General features: G+C 33.1%; 1 long non-coding RNA gene across 1 annotated transcript; it reads right to left on the bottom strand.

Moving 5' to 3' along the window:
* Positions 1-1481: 1481 nt before the first annotated feature.
* On the bottom strand, positions 1482-2428 carry LOC149494762 (uncharacterized). Its single transcript, XR_016321568.1, has 2 exons — positions 2025-2428; positions 1482-1851 (listed from the first exon to the last, which is right to left on the bottom strand). It is a non-coding gene; the product is annotated as an uncharacterized LOC149494762 (long non-coding RNA).
* Positions 2429-10070: the final 7642 nt, after the last annotated feature.

Below are 10070 nucleotides of genomic sequence, written 5' to 3'. Positions count from 1 at the left end.
CTGGAGATGAACAGTATAACGAATGGCTCCTCTCTTTATATAGATTTCCTAGGAGAAAATCCGACTTCGTTTAGGAAATAGGGTCCTCGTTAAGTAAGAAATCTTTTTGGAAATAGGAAACTGGTTAGGCTTTGAATTTCTTCTCAATTAGGACTCTTCCATGCGCCTAAGTAGGATTAGAACTTGATTTGCACATCAAGAAAGTATTCAGGCGGGCCCATGTAAGTGATAGGGACTGGCTGGCGTTTTCGACTCAAAACAGCACTTGATTTATAGCACGGGCGTGCTGTGAGGCACGGTCTGGGCATGTCGAAACTTGATTCTACGGAGGGTTCAGCACGGGCCGTGCTCAGGGGCAATCCTAGATAAGGATTTGTGGCACGGGCATGCCACATAGCACGGCTAGGCCGTGCTAGGCTCTGAGTCTCCATGATGAAATGCAACACGGGCCGTGCTTAGGCAAACGCGCCTTTGGGTTGATGTCCTCTTTTGGCACGGGCATGTCATATAGCACAGCTTGAGCGTGCTAGAGTCTGAGTCTCCACTTAATTTTCCTTGAATCTAGCACGGGTGTGCTGATGTGCACGGGCAGAGCGTGCTAGAGCCCGAGTGTTTTGCTTTATTTTGCTCTTTTATGTGTCAAAACCCTATAAATTTCCTTAAGATCAAGTGAATTATAATTCAAGAAAGCTTTACATAAAAACATAAATAAAACTAAAATAAAAACTAAATAAAGTAATTAAAAATACTAAAAATCCTAATAAAAACTATATTAAAATACTATAAAAATAACACTGTAGAAGGAGAAGACTTATCAAGGGCAGGTAAAGAAATCCTCATCAAATCAGTGGCACAAGCTATTCCAAACTATATTATGAGCTGTTTTCTCTTCCCATTGGAGGTTTGCCGTAAAATTGAATCACTTGTTGCAAATTTTTGGTGGAGGCAGAAAGTTGATGAGAAAAAGATTCACTGGAGCTCATCTCATGGGACAAGCTTTGTTATGCAAAAGCAGGGGGTGGTGTTGGGTTTGGTGCTGTTCATATTTTAATTTGGCTTTGCTGGCCAAGCAAGGATGGCGGCTTCTCAAATTTCCTATTTCGATGCTGGCTAGAATTTTGAAAGCGAGATACTACCCAACGTCTAACTTTTTGGAGTCGAGGAGGGGTTTTCAACCTAATTTCACATGGTTTAGTCTGGTTAATGTTAGGTGGATCATTGAGAAAGGGTGTCGATGGCGTGTGGGAAATGGAACAACTATTCGTATTTGGCATGACAAATGGCTTCCTAAGGGAGCTACACTCCAGTTTCAATCCTAAGTCACACAGCTACTGTAAGTGATCTTTTCGATTTTGAGTCGCTTACATGGAATGATAATCTTGTTAGATCCATTTTTACTCAAAGTGAAGCTAGAACTATTGTTGTGATACCGTTGAGTTTATCTCGTCCTACTAATATTGTTATTTGGAATGAAACAAGGATGGACAGTATTCAATTCGGAGTGGGTACCTCCTTGTTATTTGGAAGCAGGGTATGCCAGCTAAGGTAAAACATTTTCTTTTCCGTGCTTATATAAACCAGTTACCCGTTCTAAGAGAACTTAACAAAGGGGGGCTGGATTTTGATCCTGTCTATGTTATGTGTGGAGAAGGGCTTGAGGATGTCACTCATGTGTTTAAGGATTGTATGAAGGACAGACTTGTTTGGCTATAATGTCCATTGCGAATTCGAGTGGATCAATATCTGCAGGTGCCTTTCTTTGACTGGTTTTAGGAGCTATCGCAACGTCTCTGTCAGGAACAAGTTCACATCTTTTCCATGGCCGCGTGGTCTCTTTGGCGAGCTCCCAACCTGCAGAAGTTTCAACAGAAAACTCTAAATGTTGAGGAAGTGGTTCAGTAGGGCTTGCAGTGTTTGTTCGATTTTCAATCAGCTAATTTTGGCAATAGAAGTTCGAGTAACGAAGCAAGGACGGTTCTATGGGTCCCTCCTCCGGCACATAGTTTTAAGCTTAATGTTGATACCTCTTTTGGGTCTTCTCAAGGTTGTGGACTTGGCTCTGTGATTAGAGAATCGCAAGGTAGTGTGATGGCGTCTGGTTGCAAGCGTGAGCAACTGTTGTTGAGTGTTAACCAAGCGGAAGCAGAAGCAGCTATTTTCGGTTTACAAATGGCCCTTGAGTTAGGCTTCTCTTCTTTTATTTTGGAAATAGATGCACTATTCTTTGTGCAACATATTCAGCAGGATTTTCTACTAGAAACAGAGTATGGCACTCGTGTTCTCTCCTTAAAGTCGGTGCTTTCCAATGCTTCTACATGGAGTTGTGTTCACACACATAGAGAAGGCAATGAGGTTGCTCATGCTTTATCTCGTTTATCATTGTCTATTTTAGATTTTTCTATTTGGATTGAGGAAGTTCCTTCCTCTATTTCCCATCTTGTGTTGCAGGATTCTTCTAATTAATGCAGTTATTTTATTCCTAAAAAAAAGCTATTATTTTGTAAATTATCATTTTTTTTTTGAAAAAAAAAGATATAGTGTACAAAATATTATAAAATTTTGACAATCAGACCTATTATTTTGTAAATCACTAACTTTTTTTCTTTTAAAAAATTATCTTTTACAAAATATTTGAAATTGTTATAAAATAATAGCAACTGGAGTTGTTTTGTAATCAACCATTCTACAAAAAAATGCCACTTCTTCACAAATTATTAGGAAATATTGTAAAATATTGGTAACTTAAAGCTATTATTTTCTAATCCAACAACTAAAAAAAAAAGTCCATTTCTTATAAATTCTTAAAAGAATTATAAAATATTGATAATCAGAGCTATTATTTTGTAATTTAGCAATTTTAAAAACAACTTTTTTTCACAAATTATAAAAATGTATTGTAAAATATTAACTATTCGAGTTATCAGAAACTTAGAAAAATATAAATTATTAAGACATATACAAAATATTAAAAATTGGAGCCAGTATTTAGCGCTCAGTGATAAAGGAGGTAGGGGTGCAGAGACAGCTAGGAGGTTTGCCTAAACAGCCTTATAATTGACTTCACGTCACATCATTATAGAAAATTCACAAAACAAACATGCCTACATCACAGTTAGTTGTGGTTAATATCGTGCAAAGACTTTTCAAGCAAATATCTCAATAACTAAGTCAAGTCAATGCTATTCTACTACAGTAGGAGAGGCTTGCTCTTAATTTCGTAGTCACCCACACAATTAATTGTAGATGGGATATCCTTTTCATTGTCATATTATTTGGTTTGATTCGCTGTTTTCTAGTTAATGTTGGACAGTACTGCATGACGGTAAAAGAGCTGAGGTTTAATGAATTGGAATTCAAATAGTTTAAAAAATAGCTAAACTCGAGCTTGCTTCAGACTTGATTCAATAACTATAAATGAACTCAGCTCGAAATCTATAAAATTAAAGTGATGTAATTTTGATTTAAGCTTGATTAATCTTGAATTATGGAGAACTTGAGTCCATGCATAGGAGCCAAAAGGATTTTAACTCTTTGGGTTTCGAGGCCTTCTAACTCTTTGGGATTGATCTACCATTGGCTGGTTTGCAAGCTAATAAACTGAGCTCCAGTTTGAAAAGCTTAGCAAACGAGTCTGAGGGAGTTTTTATTACGCCGATACTTGAGCTACTCTCGATTAATTTGGCTCATTTACAATATGTCAAATTACATGTATAGACGAGTCAAGTCAGTATCCTAAAATATTAAGTAGGTCCAAAATCATCTCCTCTTGTAAAAATTCTTTAATTTAAGCTTGCATTTTATATATATATATATATATATATATATATATATATATATATATATATATATATATATATGCTCACATAATATAATATAACAAATAACAATTAGTTGACTTTTTTTATTCATTGGAAGGTCCAATGGCTTGAAAGAACATTGTTGGCTATACGATAAGAGACAATCTCTCTTTTACTCACCAAATTGACCAAACTTTTTGGTTTAAAGGTATAGAATTTGAGACCTTTTACTTCCTATTTAAGCAGGAAGATCAACCAGAGCATATCTAGTCGGCAAGTTGTTGACTATTATTTGATAATCGTTTTTCTTTTTCCTTTTTTCTTTTTTAAATCTGGTAAAAGACTACATACTTTTAATACTTGAATGCAACATTACATCTCGCTCTCTCTCTCTCTCTTCTTTTTTTTTTTTTTTTATTTTTTATTTTTTATATTACCACGAGTACTCCACGAGGTATTATATCCCTCTTTTCTTGTAAGTATTGATAAAACTCTTCATTAGACGATCTTAGATTAGAGGGTAGAACTGACTCCTAACACCCTTAAAGAATGCAAGAGAAGTTATTGCCAAATAGGATGCTGACTTCTTTCTTTTTCTTCTTAAAATAGACTTTTGTCCCAATCTCTAAAGCTTACAAACCCATTTTTCTCTTCCCTTCTACATACTCTTACAAAAAAAAAAAAAAAGAAACCATTTAAGATTGCTAAATATACAAGAGGAATACCATTTCTCTTGATTTTATATTCTCCATTTATTAGAATAATACTTGAGCCTTGTACATGTTAATATGTTGAGCACGAAGCCTAAGAACCAAGTCATTATGCAAAGTAATTGGAATTAAGGAATTTTTTGTTTTTATTCATTGAGAGGTCAAATGAGTCGGAATAGCATTGTGAGACACAATGATAAGGTATACATCTCCTTTACGCTTACCAAATTAATGGAAAATCCTTGTGGTCGAGAGGTCTCAAATCCGAGATTTTTCACTCCCCACTCTTATTGTTTTTTTTTTTTTTTTTTGACTGAGAGAATTAAAAAATTTTAATTTTGTTATAGTTTGATTATTTATAAGGTTAGGTTGCACTGTGGTAGTATGCACATATCAACAAGTTGCATAATTAGCATATGACCCTAAGGATGATTATGCAAAATGGTAAATACTTGCCTATAGTGGTTTATATCCATATATCATGTAATCAGGCAATAGGTAATTGTTATTTGAAAAAACGATAACCTTTTATTATCGTACATGAAATAAGGTTGAAATTCACTCTTAACAAAATATGGTATTAGTATAGATGTAATTGTCCATATTGAACATATTTTGATGGAGCTACTCAAATAACAAGCTTTTTTTTTTTATTTTTATTTTATTTTTATGCAATGTGCTGTGATTTGTCCTACAACAATGTCACAAGTCAAAGCACATGTCAAGAACGGAACATGTAGGAAACTTCAGTCTCATTTCTCTCTCTCTCTCTCTCTCTCTCGCACGCGCACATGGTATCTAAATGATCAAATTTCTTGTTGCTTTCCAGAGAAACTTATTTACAAACTCTTTAATGGGCAATGTATCGTAAGTTTGTTATACTTTTCCACTTTTTGAGGATTTGAATCATATATATGCTTATATATTCATTTACTATTGCGTTTACCCAAAAGTAAGTAAAAGTTTTGTTTAAATTATTATTTAGAGCCTAGAATTAGGCTTGGGCTTATGGTTAGGTCCAACTATTACTAAAATAAGTAGAAATGGCGGTTGCCCATAAGCCACAACACTCAATGCCCTTTAAAATTTTAATTCCAACATTGTTTGGGAAACAAACAAAGTTAATGCATTGGACAAATAGAATCATATCTTTCTCTTACTAATTTCAATACCATAAAATAAATATTACTTTATTTGACTATGTGTTGTTAGATTTTGTGCTACCTTTCTATTCTTTCATATAAATTGTGGAGGGAGAGAAGCTACTATCAATGGAACCTTATATGAAGACGATATAGATAGAGCTGGACCTTCAAGATTCTATCAAATACAACTAATTGGGCATTTAGCAATACTGGTAATTTCATGGATGATTCTACCAATGCAAATTCCTACATCGCCACAAACACAACAAAGCTCGTCGCTGGCACTTCTGCATTATACATGACTGCACGCATTTCTCCAATCTCTCTCACTTATTATGGTTCTGCATGCGAAATGGGAACTACACTATTGGTCTCCACTTTGCTTAGATAATGTTTACTAATGACAATACATATAGTAGGCTCGGAAGGCGCATTTTTGATATTTACATTCAGGTATGTAGCTTATCAATTAATATAATGTCTCGATGGAATAGCAAAGCATTAAGGATGGATAATTAGGTATGGAAGGCACATCTTGGATAAGAAATTTCATTGCTATTAGTAACTCTATTTCTCGATGGAATATTACAAATTGGCTATGAACTAATCTGTAATAATTTTCGATTGCCTTGAAGTGTAATTTTCATCTAAAATAGTTGATATCATAATTATTTTACCTTTGACAGGGAAAGCTTATGCAAAAGGATTTTAATATTAAGGAGGAAGCTGGTGGGGCTGGTAAGGCAATTGTCAAAAATTTTACCACCATTGTTACAAGTCAAACATTGGGGATACGCCTTTATTGGAATGGAAAAGGGACGACTGGCATTCCGACTACAGGAGTGTATGGTCCTCTTATGTCTGCCATCTATGTCATTCCAAGTGAGTTAATGACCTTTTTAAGCTTCCACTTCTAGTGTAAACCATTGTTTAAAGTTAGAGTTTTAACATTACTTTTCTTTTTCATGCTTTCCTGAATTGAAAAATCTTTTTTAATATTCTTTCCACATGCAGATTTTGTACCCCCTTCGGAAGGTATTTCTGCAGGCACTATGGTTGGTATTGTGGTTGCTGTAGTAGTGTGCCTTTTCAACTTAGTATGTTATCTGTTATCTTACAGTAATGGAATGTGACTTTGATTTTAATTTTATGTATGTTTAATGAGAATATGAACTTTAGGAACCTAATAAAATATTATCATGAAACATCATTTTAAAATATCCATTAGTTACATATAATAAAACATTCTCAAAGTACTGTAAATAGTGGTACACATATATGCAAAATATGAAGTCAATGATGTCCTCATGTACCGTAAGTTGGATGCCTTTTTCTGATTTGGTCCCTATAATCGTGCAAACCAGCCCCCAACTCCATGTTTTCATTGTTCATAAGCATGTGAGTTAGGCCAAGTAAAATCATGGAACTTTCTTAAAAATACACCAAATTTCAATGATAAATATTTTGCATTCAAATAACTTCGAAGTTAATCCTTATTAAAAAAATGCGAAAAAGAATACTTTTCAACTTATTTATTATAAAAAACTAAGCACTTTAAATAAATATCTTTTATATGAAGGTCATAAAATTTATTTGTTTCAAATTCAATAGTCAATGAAATTCACATCAAATTCCTTGAATTCTTATTTGATTTTTAGAAATATTTAATAAATACGAGTATCCTTAACATTTAGGTTTATTTGAAATGCATCCTTTAAAATATTATTTATTCAATAATTTCACTGCATAAAAAATGGCGTGGATTTTGGGTAGTTTTAGAATTTAATTAAATTTTTTTAATTTTTCTTATTATTATTATTGTTAGTCAACAAATTGGTCAACAACTTCTCCAGGAAGTTGATTTGGGTTTACTTAGTTTGGGTTTTGGTTATTTGGGTTTTATTTGATTTGCATAAATCAAACCAATTTGAATATGTATAATAATTTAATTCGCAAAATAAACTTATACGTGGCATTTAGAATTAAATTTAATTTGATCTTTTGAAATAAAATTTTAGGTTGTTTCACATAGCCACCCACTTGTTTATATTTATAAGATACTCCATAATAATTGCAAATTACATCATAAAATTGTCTTTTTTAAATTTCTTCATGAAATAAATTGTTAATATGTCAGAATTTTGTCTTGGTGATCGAACAAACTGTGTACCTTGATCATACCCTTGTTATGAGTTGTTTTCATAATTAATTCGGATTCTTGAGTTTGAACATCCATATTTTCATTTGGATATTCCTCAAAATCGAATTAATTGGGAGTGAAGTCAAACATATCGTTCATATGCATAGATGAACTAGATTTTGTGTCTCTCCAACATTTCTCTTGCCTTTTGCGAACTTAAATTTCCGCTACTTGCCATTATAGAGTATACTTGAAAATTGAGTATGAAAAAATTAGAGGGAATAATTAGAGATTGGAGATATTATTGAAATAATTTGAAAATTTTCAAGGAGATTAATTAGAGATTGGAGAAATTGTTCGGCAATAATTTGGATAGTAATTATAAATTGGAGAGCTTAGAGAGTAGAGAGAAATAACTTGGTGTGAGGATGAATGAAAATAATGGGGTAGTTATAGTAAATCCAAAAAATCTAACTTCTACAAATACCCTTAAACTAGTTGATATATTGCCACTTATAGTTCTTTTGAAGGTTAATTTGAGGATTCTGATAAAATTTTTTAAAAAATTAAAAAAAAGTGTTTAAACCGATTGGAACCGTCAGCTCGAACAACCAACTTTAATCAGTTGAACCACTGGTTCTAGCCATTATAAATCAGAATTCAAATTTTTTGGAACCGTCAGTTTGAACCATTGGGAACGGCCGATTCTAACCGGTAGTCAAAACCTTCGATTCTAGCTAATTCTCAGAACTGCTAATTCACACTTTTAAAAACTTAGAACCAGAACCGGACCGCAACTCTTCGGTTATAGTTCCGATTCTGATCAGTTCTAGTTCCGCAAAGTTTCAATTTTGGTTCCAACCGGTTTCGAATCGACGGTTTCCGATTCCAAAATCGGATTTTGGCCACCCTTATATATGCCTTTTTCAACGGTTTGAAAAATCCTTTGTTTTAAATCGACTGAAAATTTAGTCACTATTTAGCTTTTTTTGTGGTGCAACTAAAACACCGGAACCATCAACAATTGCAAAATAGCAAAGCAAATTATTCCACATGTTTAGTGATATCCAAATTATATATACCTAATTGCATTTTACATCTGTTTCACAAACAAAGAGAATCCTTTACCCAAATTATTACTGTGCGGATTATCCTTCGAAAATTGCCAGCAGCTAAGCTTCTGGTACCCATGTTCTGGATGGGCCTCCTCAAGGATGGACAGTTGGCTTCTTCATGATTTAGTGGGAGTTACCTACACTAGGTTGTGTGTTTCTTCTTAGAGCCTAGTGCTCTCTTTTATTACCAAAAAGAAAAGAAGAGAATCCTTTAATCTAATTTATGACGAAATAAAAAAATGCCATTAACCTGCTTACATGATCTAAATATGGTAGCTCAGAAATGTGTAGAGTAGGAGATAAGCAGCTGAGGGTAGAGAAGAGAGAGAGAGAGAGATTAGGGCTATGAATTTTTGGATAATAGGAACAAAAGATAATTTTGTCAATAATAATTTAGATGGTTCAATTTTATGGATTTATTTGAAAATTCCTCCAATTTTTTTATAAAATTTGAGTTATTTATATCCAATCTTAGAGGTTCAATTCATAAATTGAAATATGCATTTCTTTTTATTCCAACATAAAATTTTGAACGTCCAAAGAATTCTATAAATTTTATGGGATTCATTATTCCAAACGGATTATTAGCCTATCAAAAATAATATGTTGGACCATATACAAAACCACAAAGAAAGAGCATACAATGAGGCAATATGGTCCCCATCATTAAAAATAAAGACTTATAATTGATATCTTTATGACATAGCACCACCAAACCCGCAGCAACACATACTAAGAAAATACCACGTTCTCCAAATAAAAAATGCAGCACAAATAAGCGTTTAGATTTCAATTAAAAGAGTGCAATTTACTAATTTGAGATTTAGATTTACTTTGCTTTAGGGAATGGAAGAAAATAATTAGGGATTTAGGGTTTCTTTTATTTAGTTAGTTTAAGATAAGAGTATCGATAAATGAAGTTGGGGTTTAGGGTTTTTTTCTTTTTAAGAAGAAACTGCAACGTTTTTTTCTTCTCATTTATTAAAATACACACACACACACACACACACACACACACACACACATATATAATATATATATATATATATATATAAGTCAATGCTATCCTTTTTCACTTTCTATTATATAAGTCAATGCTATCCTTTTTCACTTTCTATTATGTTTGCAAAGACTTTGCAAAGACTCTTAATTACGTAGTTACC

Source organism: Jatropha curcas, chromosome 7, assembly GCF_041381405.1.
Source record: "Jatropha curcas cultivar XTBG-Jc1 chromosome 7, XTBG_Jcur_1.0, whole genome shotgun sequence".
NCBI lineage: Eukaryota > Viridiplantae > Streptophyta > Magnoliopsida > Malpighiales > Euphorbiaceae > Jatropha > Jatropha curcas.
This window is presented reverse-complemented; position numbering and strand designations above follow the sequence as displayed.